The sequence below is a fragment of the Taudactylus pleione genome, unplaced genomic scaffold (genome assembly GCF_031769625.1).
Source record: "Taudactylus pleione unplaced genomic scaffold, aTauple2 ptg000377l, whole genome shotgun sequence".
Taxonomy (NCBI): Eukaryota; Metazoa; Chordata; class Amphibia; order Anura; family Myobatrachidae; genus Taudactylus; species Taudactylus pleione.
Window position 1 is genome coordinate 4,212,365 of NW_028284778.1, and position 15,615 is coordinate 4,227,979.

General features: G+C 45.2%; 1 protein-coding gene across 1 annotated transcript in view; it reads left to right on the plus strand.

Annotated features, from left to right (window-relative positions):
- Positions 1–8,320: 8,320 nt before the first annotated feature.
- The window catches only part of LOC148508053 (NACHT, LRR and PYD domains-containing protein 3-like), a 108,449-nt gene continuing 101,154 nt past the window's right edge, over positions 8,321–15,615 (plus strand). Inside the window, exon 1 of the mRNA XM_088445168.1 lies at positions 8,321–8,352. The gene's annotated coding sequence lies outside the window, so the exon portion shown is untranslated. The remainder of the gene's footprint in view (positions 8,353–15,615) is intronic.

The window sequence follows — 15,615 nt, forward strand, 5'->3', positions numbered from 1 at the left end:
GAATGTTTGAAGCTTGGTGATAAATGAGGCACATACTGTACAAGTAACTTATGATTATATGACTATAGACTAAGGGCCTGATACAGAGATGTATGTTCATCCCAGCATACGTTATAACATATGTTAAGCACATGTGCAGAATGAATTCTGCAGTCTCCCTTGCAGACAACCCAACCTGTAGCATGATTGACAAGCTGCGGCATAGGTGCCTGTTTGGGCTCCATTCACAGAAATGGAGGTGTGATGCCTCTATTTTCCTGGAGGCAAGAGGCCAGGGTCTGCGTGACTGAAGGCAGATTCCTGGCCTCTTGTGTGACCAGGCACTGGCCAGGCTGCTGGAAACATTTTCTCCCACAGCCTAGGCAAATGGACAACAATCCCGATAGATGATTGTGATGACTGCAACCTTGGTTGCAGCAATGGTATCACACAGATGCAGCATGGAGGTGTCTGATACTTCCTTCTGCATTTGCATCTGAGATAGATGGATTTGTACAGCTGCCCTAAGATAGACCTGATAACTGTATATCTTCACCATACATTTTACAATGTAAGTGCTGCCAAATACAAACATTCCTTCTACGTGTGAGGTAAATTATGATGGCTTTATCATGTTCCTTCAGCCACATGTTGGCCATCGAAAAAATCCCTAGCAGGCTCTTAGATGCCACCTCACCCTGGTGTGGAGGAGGTGGCATAGCATGACTCCCCTGGTGAATTAGAGTGGGTAGGGTGGGGTAGGTTGGGCAGGGGAGTGGATGGGAGCAGGGGAGTGGGCAGGGGTGTGGGAGTTGGTAGGATAGTTGGAATGGGCATGGAATTCAGAGTGGGCAGAGGAGAAAGAAGGTTTAGGGGAGGGGGAGATTGGCACTTCTGGTCTCCTCCGATGCTTTTCCTGAAGTGCTTGCTGTTGTCCTAGGAATGAAATACTGAAAACAAAAATTTTATAATTTTTCTAACATCATTTTAATATTTTTTTTCTCTAAGTTTTGTGTATATGAAATATTTAAAATATCATGCAAGATCAATATAATTTATATGGAATGGGTATGAAGTTCCGGCAGCTGAATAGGCACCGGTTCATATCCCGACATCAGCAGCCCGAAGGGAGAAGATCCCGACAGGGCAGGTAAGCAACCTATCCCTACCCCTCTCCCCCCCCTAACACTAACCCTACCCCTCTCCCCACTAACCCTCCCTTAGTGGAACCTAACCATAACCTCCCCACTAGTGCTTAACCTTAACCTCCCCACTAGTGCCTACCCCCCTACCATTCCCTAAACCTAGCCCTCCAAGGGGGGTGTCTAACTGTAACCTCTCCCCGGGGGTGCCTAACCCTAATCTCCCCCCAAAAACTCCCCCCCCCACGGCTAACACTAAGGGTGCCCTAGACTTACCTCACTCATGCTGGCGCCCTCGGTGTTCCGGCATCACGATTAAGACAGGCATCAGTATTTTGATGCCTAGCTTTTAGGAGCATACACACTAGACGATATGCACCCAGGCAGAGTGTACTCAATGTCATTCATGACATTGAGCGAACGATATAATTAACGATATCGAACAGCGCCCGGCTCTCTCCCCCATTCCCCAACATGCAGCAACCTGACGATATAGTCAGGTTGGTCTGCATGTTTGCCCGATGAACGACAATGACGAACGACCCGCGGGAACGCGCATCGTCGTTATCGTTCATCATTTTGGTGTAAAAAATGGACGATATAGTGAACGACTGAACGATAACGATATCGTTATCATTCAGTCGTCCACTTTATCACCCAGTGTGTACGCACCTTAAGTCCCTTGCTGGGATTCCATTGTCGGGATTGAGATCAGCAGCCTTTATACATATCCACACATAGGTATATGTAAATATGCTCTAAGAAATTCTATAGCTTATAGCCGTCATAAATGTGTTATGAGGGAGAATACATTTGGAATATGGAGTACAACAAATAAAAGATATTTAAAAATAGTTACACAAAATATAAAATGGAAGCACCATATTACCAGTACCAGCATCATACACGTGCATATACAGGCTTCCGCAGTACGCCCGCGAGGTGCGTGCTTACATAAGCACATACATACCATCTTACTCACTTTTATGCATATAGCTGGTTATACATACTTACTGCGCTCAGTAAGCGGGTCAGGAGATTTGGTTGGTGACGCCACAGGTCACTCCACTGCCTTTCCAATTAAACGATGGTACGTCTGCACCCCTTTCTGCGGAGGTGGTAGGCTGTGATTTTCATAGTGTTGCATATGTAGGGCACCACATGTCCCAGATTACGGTCCGTGACCTCCGTTAGGATGTGGAGCTCCCGCCGGCTGAAACATGCTGCTCTAATTATGGCAATGGTGATTATTAAAGCAAGCATACTTTACATACTTTAACTCTGGTACTTTCTGATTGGCTGTCTACATTAAAATGGCAGATTACGACACTTCATTAGGTAGGCTACAGCACCCTCTATTTCAAATTCCTATCACCACTCAACGCATTGACACGTGTGTCTAACCAGATGCCTGTACATTTGTTAGCATGGGCAGAATCTAGGAGATGTGAGTGACAAATGGTGTGACTGCAGCCACTGAGTTAATGCATGACGTCATCTGGGCCAGCATGTGAGAGAGAACCTCTGTTCTAAAGGAAATTCATCAAGATTTGAGGGAGATAAAAGAAAAAGACTACCTGGCCCAAGTGTAAGCTCTCAAGAGGTGGACCTGCGCCCTAACCAGCCAGGAACCAGCTCTGAGTAGGGTACATAATGGTCCACCCGGATCCCAGATAAATCAGGTCCTGAGTCTGCTGTGAATCGTCAATGCACAGAATTATCTTTTTTGGCAATTTCAATCCTGATCATTCCATGATCTATTAGAACTTTGGACTACTATGAAATCTGGACATTACCTCTTTGATGCACCTCCCTCTTACTAAGACTTGGCACTGATACGTTGCCATCATACTGTATGTTGGGTCTGTTATAGTTCTGGCAGACACATTTGAAGGTGATTATTGTGTTGGAGGAAGTGGAGGAGGAACATTTGGTGCAGAGGGCCTGATTCAGAGCCGGACGCTCTGACCAGAGTGCTCGCTCTGAATCAGGGCCCTCCTACCTATTCTTGGAGCGGCCTCTTGGACGCTCGCATAGCTGTGGGTTATCACCCACAGCTATGCGAGCGTCCATGATGATGGTCAAGACCATCGCGACCATCAGGCTTGCGATGAGACCCTGCGGTAGGGTCTCGCTGCCGCAAGCCCTGGAGTGATTTTGGCTCTCTTCAGAGCCAAAATCACTCCTACTGACATCACAAGTGATGTCAGTGGGGCCGGACCCAGACGGTAGGCGTTCCCTTGGGAACGCCTCCGTCTGTCTGCCACGCCCCCGGCACGCCCACCAAAGGGGGCGTGCTATCACTCACCATCGACAGCACGCCCCCTTTGGTGCGAGACCCCGAGCGACGGATTCCCCGTCGCTCGGCGGGTCTCGCGCATGCGCACGACGGAGCTCCCTCCGTCGTGTGCATGCGCACTTAGGCACCATCGACCCGCTTGCGAGCGTACAGTGCTCGCGAGCGGGTCAGAATCAGGCCCAGAATCAGCTCCATCACACATCTGCAAGTGTGTTCCTCTTACACATCCTTCTAGAAATTCTTGTATGGAAAAATGCCCAATATTTTTTATTTCAATTTTTTTTGTAATTAAATGATATTTTTGTAGTGAAAAACAATGTAATAATAACATAAATAAAACATTGGCACAAACACTCAGATATGTCTGTGATTTTTGTTTTAAAAATCAATAATTCTACCGTGTTTGTACTATTATATATGGATGACATTTAATAGTGACACATTCCCTAGTGTTTTTACCAAGGTATTGGTTTATACATGTCTGGCTTCATACATACTACATTATAACCAAAAAATGTGCCTCTATTTAAAGTAATGATACTATAACAAAGACAATGAAGGTAACATTTAAATTAAAATAACAAACATATTTTTTAACAAGATTAGAAATATAATATTACAGAGAGGGGCTAACAACTTGCACTGACATAAAAGTGCACTAAGAAAACCTCACAATACAGGTCACAGTGTGTATAAATATGTAAAAGTATATAATGCAGACGTGTCCATGTGCTCATACCTGTGTAACATAACTTGCTCAGAGGTGATCTGTGCACCTGTCATCCTCTCTGCTTACAGTCACTGATATATGGCACCTGCTATCGCTCCCATCTCATGCTCTGTCCTCTGATGCCCTTTCTGCTCGGCGTGCACATCAGTACCATCAAGTAACATCGGACCCTCACGCACAGTACAGCAGCCCTGACCTTACTCAGAAATTACTAACCTCATAGCATGCAGTGAGTACTCAGGCTGCATACGCAATCGCAGTGGCGTTCCAATGGACAGGCACACCTGTGTTTCTCTGACCACTCCCCCATCACCACCACCAACGCTAACGTCCTGTCCCTCCATCTGCATTGGTTTCGTAGCCGCATAGTTAATTGCAGTGCCATTGCTATGCTAACTCATACGCATACACTGCAGTACATATGCATGCACAGTACGTACCATCAACTGATCTGTGTGCTCTGTTGTAGTTGTGATCTGTGATGAATCAGGCCCACTGCCCGCTGGTTCTGGTTCTGACATCCGTGCCAGCTACGTCTCTTCTGCACATGTGCATTCTACCCATGGTAGACAACTTTATAGTTTGATACCATGTACAGTTCCTTTGCTTATTCTTTACATCGATGGTGGTCTCACCAATGGCCATCCCTTTTTTAAATACAGAAAAAAATGAGGCTTGGATACAGGCATTGTCAGTCAGGTGGTTGTTAGACATATAATACAAAATAATAGTCGCTCAGATCAATGTAATAGTCTTTCACATGTGCTTGTAATGGGAGGGATTTACTCTAGACTAGGAAAAAACTGTTCCCTCCAGCACACTGCAAAAGACCAGCAATAAGATTCTGTCACGATCCGCCCTTTCATAGATAGCTTTTTACCTCTCCGGTGCTTGTCCAGGATTGTGCAGAGGTCCGTCCGATAGCTCTCTGTGGCCTTCTACTCCTAACAGGCTTCTCCAGCATGTGGACATACAGGCCACACGCCGGAGTTCCCTCCTGAACAGGGATATGAGCGCGGTCATCTTGGACTCTGTCACCTGACACTATGCTTCCATTCAGAACACTATCTTCTGACCTGCTGGATGCATTATCCTATCATATGGGATCCTGTCCTATAAATTCCATTTCCTGACTGGCCTTCATTGCCAGTACATCACTTCATGCTGAAGTTATAGCTCAAGTGCTGAGCTCTGTGTCTTATTTGTACGGTGCAGTCCATCCTATTCCATTTCCTTCACCTGGAACTTGACTCCAATATCATCAGCTGCAGTCTGGACTTGCCATTGGGAATTAGCTCTCATTTATCATCAGCTGCAGTCTGGACTTGCCATTGGGAATTAGCTCTCATTTATCATCAGTTGCAGTCTGGACTTGCCATTGGGAGTTATTTCTTATGTGTCATCTGCTGGAGTCTGGAATTGCCACTGAGAATTCTCATATCACCATCGGTTCTTACCGTTCAATTATATTAAAGCCTCCCCATCGGTACTCACCAATCAACTATATTAAAGTGTCATTATCGGTCCTTACCGATTTACTTTATTATACTTCAAAACATCAGGTCTTCATCAAATTAAATATTATTCTTCAAATATCGGATCCTCATCCAATTAAATATTATTCTTGAAAACATCAGATCTTCATTAAGTCAAGTGTTCTTCAAACATCGGATCTTTATCAAATTCTTCAATATGAACTTTTAGCTAAGTATATCAAATTAAATTTATTGTTCTTCAAATATCAGACTTTTATCAATGTATATTATATCAAGTTGTTCTTTTTTAACATCAGACTTTTATCAGTATAACAAATCCAGTTATTATTTCTCTACATCAGACTTCTATCAAAGTAAGTTACAGTATCTAATTTGTTAACTAAATAGACTTTCCGTGTTCTCTCATTGCCTTCGGGCACCTCATGCATTGCCATTCCCTCATATTCCTATATGAGGAGGTCCTGGTTGAAGCCATTTAAGGTTCTCTATACTTCTCCTTCAACCTCCTATGCCTGTTCCTATTCACACCAACCCTCAGATGTGACAGATTTGAATAATACAGGATAATAGAAATTCAGAGATCTTTGTTGCATATATTTGCAAATATATGTTTAGGCACTTTACCGTATCAAGGCGTCTCTATACCAGTGTCCCTAACGCTACATGATAAAAGTACCCACTCTGGGTCTTATACTGTAATTGCATACTGTTGTGCCACATGATAATAATAATATGATGTTATGCTACCTTTCCTCCCCTGACCTCTCTCCTCACTCGTGTCTCCAACTGTCTCTCTGCCATCTCTTCCTGGATGTCCCAGCAATTTCTTAAACTTAATATGTCTAAGACTGAGCTAATCATCTTCCCACCCCCCTACATAACCACACTTCCCACCATTTCTTTATCAATTGATGGCACAACTATCTCCTCTAGCCCCAAAGTGCTCTGTCTTGGACTTATCTTGGACTCCTCCCTCTCCTACAAACCACATATCCAGAATCTCTCACAGTCCTGTCGTTTTTATCTTAAAAATATTTCCAAAATTAGACCCTTTCTCACCCAGGATGCCACTAAAACCCTATACACTCATTGGTCATCTCCAGAATGGACTAATGTAACCTCCTCCTATCTGGCCTCCTCAACTCCCTTCTCTCCCCTCTCCGGTCTGTGCTCAATGCTGCTTCTCGGCTCATCTTCCTCTCAAAACACTCTGCATCTGCCTCCCCTCTCCTACAAGCCCTCCACTGGCTCCCCTTCCCTTTTAGAACCCAATTTAAGGTTCTCACACTCACTTACAAAGCCCTCAGCCATTCCTATCCCATTTACATCTCTGATCTTATCTCCCTTTACTCTCCTGTCCGCCCTCTTCGTTCAACAAATGCACGCCGCCTCTCATGCCAATTGATTACTTCTTCCCACTCCTGCCTCCAAGATTTTGCCCGCGCTGCTCCCCACCTTTGGAACTCTCTCCCATTTCCCATCAGACTCTCCACCTCTCTTCAATCCTTCAAATGGGCTCTCAAGACCCACTACTTCATCACAGCCTTCCAGCTCTCATCTTAACTTGCTGCTACATCTTGCATTCTCCCTGCCTACCCCATCTGTGTCACACCTGTTTGTCTGTACCTCCCCTTTAGAATGTAAGCTCCTATGAGCAGGGCCCTCTACCCTCTTGTGCTTTTCCTTACTCTACTTTCATCTTCTTCTTACTTTCTACCAGGGCACCTAACACTTGGTTGCTTTGCATTGTTGCTTATCTGGGTGTTATGGTCATGAATGTTGCAATGTATATTATCCATGTCCTGTATTGTATCGTATTGTACTGTACTGTAAGTCACTGAAAATCAATCTATTTGTTTATGTACTTTGATAGGCGCTGCGGAACACTTTTGGCACCATATAAATGATAATAAAAATAATAATAACAGCACATACAATGATATATCTAAGTTGAGAGCCACCTCACCTGGAGGTTCCACAAAGAGCTCCAAATAGCACTACAAGAGCCAGCACACCCTCCAAATGCTGGTCCCATCCATGCCTCTCAGAACAGAAACACAAAATAGTGGTTGCCTAGATTAACTTAATAGTCTTTTACAGGAGCTTGTAAAGGGTTGTTAGACATTGAAATGAGGCTTGGATGCAGGAAGTATCTGGAGGTTATTAGACCTAGAAATGAGGCTTGGATACAGGAAGTGTCAGTCAGTAGGTTATTAGACATTGAAATGAGGCTTGGATGCAGGAAGTATCTGGAGGTTATTAGACCTAGAAATGAGGCTTGGATACAGGAAGTGTCAGTCAGTAGGTTATTAGACATAGAAATGAGGCTTGGATGCAGGAAGTATCTGGAGGTTATTAGACATAAAAATGAGGCTTGGATGCAGGAAGTATCAGTCAGGTGGTTGTTAGATATAGAAATGAGGCTTGGAAGCAGGAAGTGTCAGACAGGAGGCGGGTAATGTAAGAGGAAGCTGTGTGGGTGTTGGCTGCAGTACGTGTCTAGGTTATAGAGACGGGGACAGTGTGTGTATAGTGTTATGTCGGGAAATTGTGTTCAAATAGTCCAGAGGAAGGACAGATATGTAAATTAGTACCTCTCTCTCTCTGTTTTCCTACTGTACAGATTGTGATCCTCTATGTAAGCACCCACAGACACAGATATTTGCAGGTCGATCACAATGCAGGAAGTTTACTGAGCTGGAGGAGGTAATATAATAACTTTTATACATTGTACTATGTATGTTTCATTAAAATTCATATGATTTAATGTAAACACCTACAGCAAAGTAATAACAGACCTATTATATTATTAATATACTTCACTTACTGTAATATATATATATATATATATATATATATACTGTATATACACAGCAATGTGACAACTGATCTGTATGATACTATATATTATGTTAAGAAACCTAATATACTATAATGTATATAGACAAAGAAATGTAACTGTCTTATATTGTAACTAATATGAATATTTTTATATGTACAGTATATAAAATATTACTAGTGCATACCCCCCAACATTTATCCCAAATGAATCTGGACTTCCGTGTGCCTGAGGTGCGCACGCTTAAAAAGGGGATGTGGCCTGATGTCATGCCCCCGTTTACATCACTAAGGGGCCCCAGCACTGTGAATAACATTACTATTCTCGCTCTGCATACCTGCTGCTCTGCTATGTAGCGCTGTATGCTATGCAGAACAGCGCTGTATGCTCCCCCCAACTTCCCCATCCCACCCACCATGGGACACTGCAGCCCGCGGGTGGGACAGCAGGACAGTCCCAGAAAAACAGGACTGTCCCGCTGAATGCGGGACAGTTGGGAGGTAAGCTAGTGCACATCAATCTTGTAATATATATGCACACAGCAATGTAGCTGATTTCTTTATACTATACATTAGATTACTAATTACAGTAGGCAGTCATCAATTATATTCCTACACACCTCTATGGAGAGTGAGGAAAACTGTCACCCATGCTCATTGTGCTGATTCCCCTGATTACAACAAGAATAATATCATGAACGGAGTATTTCAATATTTATATTTGCTTTGTTTCTAAACAATTCAGGAGTTTGTGCTTTTTATGTGGCACTTTGATTGTAATTATATGTAATTGTTATTTTTCTGCATGTAAGGCCCCCTTTAGCTTAGACATTGTGGTTGGTTATACTTCTATAGTGTTCACTCTAGGTCCAGCAGCAGGCAGGGCGCCAGACCTACAGATAGGGCACTTCTGCGCACGGCCGAAAAGGGGGCGTGTTTTTATGACGCGTCCCCTTTTTGGCAGTCCTGGGGGCATGCCCGGCACTTACGGACATGCCGGGCAGCCCCCAAGCACTGCGGTCACTGTGAATGGATGCCAGGCGAATGCGCCCGGCATCCATTCACCTGCGGTGACCGCTGTGCCTCCATTTTGACCACCCACGGGACACTGCGACACGTGGGGGGAGACAGAACCTGCAGGCTGTCTCAGCGGGGCGCTGCCGTGGAGGGCAGGTTGCTTTCTGCTCTTCAGAAATAGGGCAGGGCACGGCGCCCCGCTGAAACAGCCTAGCAGGAACGCTACTTCTATATAGGGAGGTAGCACCTGCTGCTATGGAAGCCCTGCTCGGGGTGTATTACAGTGTGTAGATCATGCACTGGGGGTGTAAGTGAGCTGGTAATACATCTATATAGGGAGGTAGCACCCGCTGCTATGGCAGCACTGCCGGGATGTATTACAGTGTGTAGATCATGCACTGGGGGTGTAAGTGAGCTGGTTACACTTCTATACAGGGAGGTACTGTAGCACCCACTGCTATGGCAGCACTGCCTGGGATGTATTACAGTGTGTAGATCATGCACTGGGGGTGTAGGTGAGCTGGTTATACTTCTATATAGGGAGGTAGCATCTGCTGCTATGGCAGCACTGCCTGGGATGTATTACAGTGTGTAGATCATGCACTGGGGGTGTAAGTGAGCTGGTTATATTTCTATATAGGGAGATAGCACCCGCTGCTATGACAGCACTGCCCGGGATGTATTACAGTGTGTAGATCATGCACTGGGGATGTAGGTGAGCTGGTTATATTTCTATATAGGGAGGTAGCACCTGCTGCTATGGCAGCACTGCCCAGGATGTACTACAGTGTGTAGATCATGCACTATAGCGTGTATTTTGCGATCCCTGACTGTAAGCTGTCAAATAACCGCACTGGTGCCTACAAGAAGAGGGCTCAGTTATGCAGCTGCTTTCCTATTCTATACCTGTACTTTTAATACCCAGCAGTACCTTTGCATGGTGTCTGTTATAGGTACTGTTTTGAGCTCCATTCCTCTGCTGATTGTGACCTGTTTCATCTTGTGATAATTCACCTTGTGCCAGGACCTGGCTATGCTATTTGTTTGCTCTCTGCCACTGACCTTGTGCCAGGACCTGGCTATGCTATTTGTTTGCTCTCTGCCACTGACCTTGTGCCAGGACCTGGCTATGCTATTTGTTTGCTCTCTGCCACTGACCTTGTGCCAGGACCTGGCTATGCTATTTGTTTGCTCTCTGCCACTGACCTTGTGCCAGGACCTGGCTATGCTATTTGTTTGCTCTCTGCCACTGACCTTGTGCCAGGACATGGCTGTGCTATTTGTTTGCTCTCTGCCACTGACCTTGTGCCAGGACATGGCTGTGCTATTTGTTTGCTCTCTGCCACTGACCTTGTGCCAGGACATGGCTGTGCTATTTGTTTGCTCCCTGCCACTGACCCTGTGCCAGGACCTGGCTGTGCTATTTGTTTGCTCTCTGCCACTGACCTTGTACCAGGACCTGGCTGTGCTATTTGTTTGCTATCTGCCACTGACCTTGTGCCAGGACATGGCTATGCTATTTGTCTGCTATCTGCCAAAACTACCAAACTGAAATCAAATGTGAAACCAAAATGCTAAGATTAATTTAGAACCAAAACGAAAATACGAGGGTCTGTGCACATCTCTATTTACTATATGCTACAATTGTACAATAATTTTATATATATAATATATGTGTGTGTGTGCGTGTTATTTACACTCAATTTCCCAAGAAAATATGAAGAAAGCAAATTGTGATGGTTGCACTGTCAGTAGTACTGTGTGAGGATTGAACTGTCAGTAGTACTGTGTGAGGATTGCACTGTCAGTAGTACTGTGTGAGGATAGCACTGTCAGTAGTACTGTGTGAGGATAGCACTGTCAGTAGTGCTGTGTGAGGATAGCACTGTCAGTAGTGCTGTGTGAGGATTGCACTGTCAGTAGTGCTGTGTGAGGATGGCACTGTCAGTAGTGCTGTGTGAGGATGGCACTGTCAGTAGTCCTGTGTGAGGATGGCACTGTCAGTAATCCTGTGTGAGGATGGCACTGTCAGTAGTACTGTGTGAGGATGGCACTGTCAGTAGTACTGTGTGAGGATGGCACTGTCAGTAGTACTGTGTGAGGATGGCACTGTCAGTAGTACTGTGTGAGGATGGCACTGTCAGTAGTACTGTGAGGTTTGCAGAGTCAGTAGAACTGATTGCAGTAAAACGTGTGCTGATCATTTTCTGTAATAATCAGATGCTGTGTTTCGTCCTCCTCTGGCATGTATGAGCTGTATTGTATTATCTTCCTCATGTACATTTTGTTGCTCTGCTTGTATTCTTTTTAAATGTAGCTTTACTAATATTTGTCCCATGTGTTTTATCAACACACCCACTTCAAAGCTGTCTGTCTTGTGTTATAACTATAATGCCTCAGGTTATACTCTTCCTTATGTATCTTAAATATTGACCATCTGATTTAATTTCTGGTTTATTAAAATGATTCTAGCATTATTTAGCTTACCTACTTAGATAATGGCTAATTGTTATATAATCACCTCTGCAACAGGTCAGTGAGCACTTAAAAGCTCCAAAGGAATTGGGAAAGTAAAGCTGGGTACACACTGTAAGATTTCCAAATGAAGGTAACTTTTAGACCCATTGGGACAGAACAAAATCATCCCAATAAGACCTCCATTGGTTTATTGCTGATGAATACCTTGAACATCCTTACTTAACTTAACTTATCTAATAAATAAAGAGATGGACATTATAACAGCTTGGCTAAAGGTCACAGCTTTTATTTATCAATTAATGAATTCACCAAACCGAGGTGGCCAGGAGACACTGCATACTCAGTTCTAGCGTTCAAGTTGGAGACATACACGGGGAATGACTGAAATGCTCCCCCTACAGATGCACTCATGCTGCAAAGGACTCACCTCCCTCCTGGGCCTAGACCCCTCGCACAGAGAAGGACAAACTCGCCATGATACATTGAGGTCCAGCGCCCTCACAATGCTCTCTTGTGCCACAATAAAGCCACTGAGATGCAGCATTCTCTGTCATGCTGGGAGGCGGTTTTCTGGAAGCTGAGGCCTGAGGCTGCTGGAGGAAACTGAATGTACGACCTCCGCATTCACGGGTCTTGGTCATTGGCGAGACCTAGTCAAAGGTGCGGAATCTAACCCACGAGATGGTGTTTGCCAGTGACCCCACCAATCGGGATATGGGCTTGAGCTGCACCTCGTAAGCAGGTAGCGGTCCTTTGACTAGGTGACCAAAGCCTGCGGGAAAAGGAGAGATGAACACTCGTGGCCCAAAGGGTCTGTGCCAGTAAGGGGCACGTAGGGACACTGTACTTGAGGTACAAGGAAGTGTGCACTGCGGACACACTCTACCGGGTTGCCGGTTAGAAAGAGTGCACCACGGTGCAATACTGTAACACGTAGGTAGGGACCACAGAGTCCAGTAACGAGGTGGGTAGTGGTACTGGAGCCAGCCAGAGATTATGACGCTGGAGAGGTGGGTACGTATAACTACACTCAGGCTGTGATGGTAAAGCACTGGTGAAATGGATAGTATACTGCACACAGGCGGCCGTGGTAACGCACTGGTGGAATGGAGGTATACTGCACACAGGCGAGGTGGTAACGCACTGATGTGATGAATGATATAGCTGCACACAGGCTGAGGTGGTAAAGCACTGATGAGATGAATGATATAGCTGCACACAGGCTGAGGTGGTAACGCACTGATGAGATGAATGATATAGCTGCACACAGGCTGAGGTGGTAAAGCACTGATGAGATGAATGATATAGCTGCTCACAGGCTGAGATGGTAAAGCTCTGATGAGATGAATGATATAGCTGCTCACAGGCTGAGATGGTAAAGCACTGATGAGATGAATGGTATTGCTGCACACAGGCTGAGATGGTAAAGCTCTGATGAGATGAATGATATAGCTGCACACAGGAATAGATCACTGGAAGCAAGGGAACCTGGAACGAGAGACCACTAGTAACACTAGCAGCGACAATGGTTGTTCAGGCAACTACCTGATACACAGGAGCCGGATATATACCCCTGGAAGCCCACTGATTGGTCCACAGAGTCAGCTGACCGGCCAAACTGTCAGGGAAGGAAGGATAGTCAGAGAAGGAAGTTTCATGGCGGCGCCCATGACAGGAACTCCGATCCCCGCGCACCAGGCCGCCCGAGACACCAGCATCAGGGAGAATGCTCAGCACCTCCCACATCGCCGCACCAGCCGCCCGACTGCCCGGGAAGTCAGAGGAAGACGGCGGGACGGTAAGGGACGGCCGATCCCCGGCTGAACTCTGACAGTACCCCCCCCTTTCAGGGTGGACACCGGACACCCACCAGGTTTACCAGGAAATCTAATATGGAAGGCTCGAACCATTTGAGGCGCGTGAACGTCTGTGGCTCTGATCCATGCCCTTTCTTCCGGACCGTACCCTTTCCAGTCAATGAGATATTGGAGGTTGTTAGATTTGGTAAATCGAGAGTCCAAAATCCTCCCTACCTCGAACTCTGTACCTTGAGAAGTTTGCACTTGAGGTAACTTGGGAGCAGAAGTTTGAAAACGATTCAGCACTAGAGGACGCAGCAAAGAAATATGAAAGGTATTGGATATTCTTAGTTGAGGAGGGAGTTCCAACTTATACGCAACTGGGTTGATGACCTTGCGAACACGGTAAGGACCAATGAAGCGTGGGGCTAGCTTCATACTGGGTACTTTCAATCGGATGTTCCTGGAGGATACCCAGACTTTATCTCCAACTCTCAGCAGTGGAACAGCGACACGTCGTCTATCCGCAAATTTTTTGTAGTTCTTGGACGACTGCTTCAGAGAGGAATGAACCCTCTTCCAAACGGTTGCGAAAGACTCCACCAATTCAGAAACTGCAGGGACCTTTACTGTAGGCAAATTTTGAAAATCTGGGACTCGAGGATGTCTCCCAAACACTGTAAAAAAAGGAGTGGCTTTGGAGGAAGTGTTATATTTGAAGTTGTGTGAAAATTCTGCCCAAGGTAATAGATCCAGCCAGTTATCTTGTGAGGAAGAAATGAAGAGTCTTATGAAAGTCTCCAGCTCTTGGTTAACTCTTTCGGTTTGCCCATTAGTTTGTGGATGGTAGGCTAAAGAAAATTTTAACTTGGTTCCACAAGTGCTACATAAGGCTCTCCAAAATTTAGCTACGAATTGAACTCCGCGGTCGGAAATGATCTCTTTAGGAAGTCCATGCAACCTGAATATTTCCTTAACAAAGACTCTTGCCAACTGAGGAGCAGAAGGGAGACCCATCAATGGAATAAAGTGTGCCATCTTAGAAAAGCAATCCACCACTACCCATATGGTATTGTATCCTTGGGAGCATGGTAGTTCAGAGATGAAATCCATGGATATATGGGTCCAAGGAGTATTAGGAATGGACAGGGGTCGCAGGAGACCTGCTGCCTTCTTGCGGGGAGTCTTATGCTGAGCGCATTTAACACATGAAAGAATAAATTCTCGAATATTCCCTTTCATTGTGGGCCACCAATAGGAACGCTGAAGGAACTTGTAAGTCTTGAGGATACCAGAATGGCCAGCAAACAGAGAGCTATGAGCCCAAGTTAGTAATTTTCCCCGTAGTTCTGGGGTCACAAAAATTTTCCCTGGGGGAGGAGTCAACATTTGAGTAGAGGCGAAGACTACAGGATCTAAAATTGGTCGGGAACATTGATGATCCTCTTCCTGAGTGCTGGACAAGAAAGACCGTGAGAGGGCGTCAGCTTTTCTGTTTAGACTGCCAGAACGAAATTGAAGTTTTAAATTAAATCTTGAAAAGAACAAGGACCAACGGGCCTGTCTAGCATTTAGACGGTGAGCCGTTTGGAGGTAGATTAAGTTTTTATGATCTGTGATCACGGTAACTGGAAAGTTGGCTCCTTCCAACAAATGCCGCCATTCCATTAAAGCTAACCGCATTGCTAGTAGTTCCTGGTCACCAATTCCGTAGTTCTTTTCGGCAATGGAAAACTTACGAGAAAAATACCCACAGGGATGGTACTTTCCATCACTTGAGATTTGAGACAGTACTGCCCCTACCCCTACTGAAGAAGCATCTACCTCAACTGTGAAC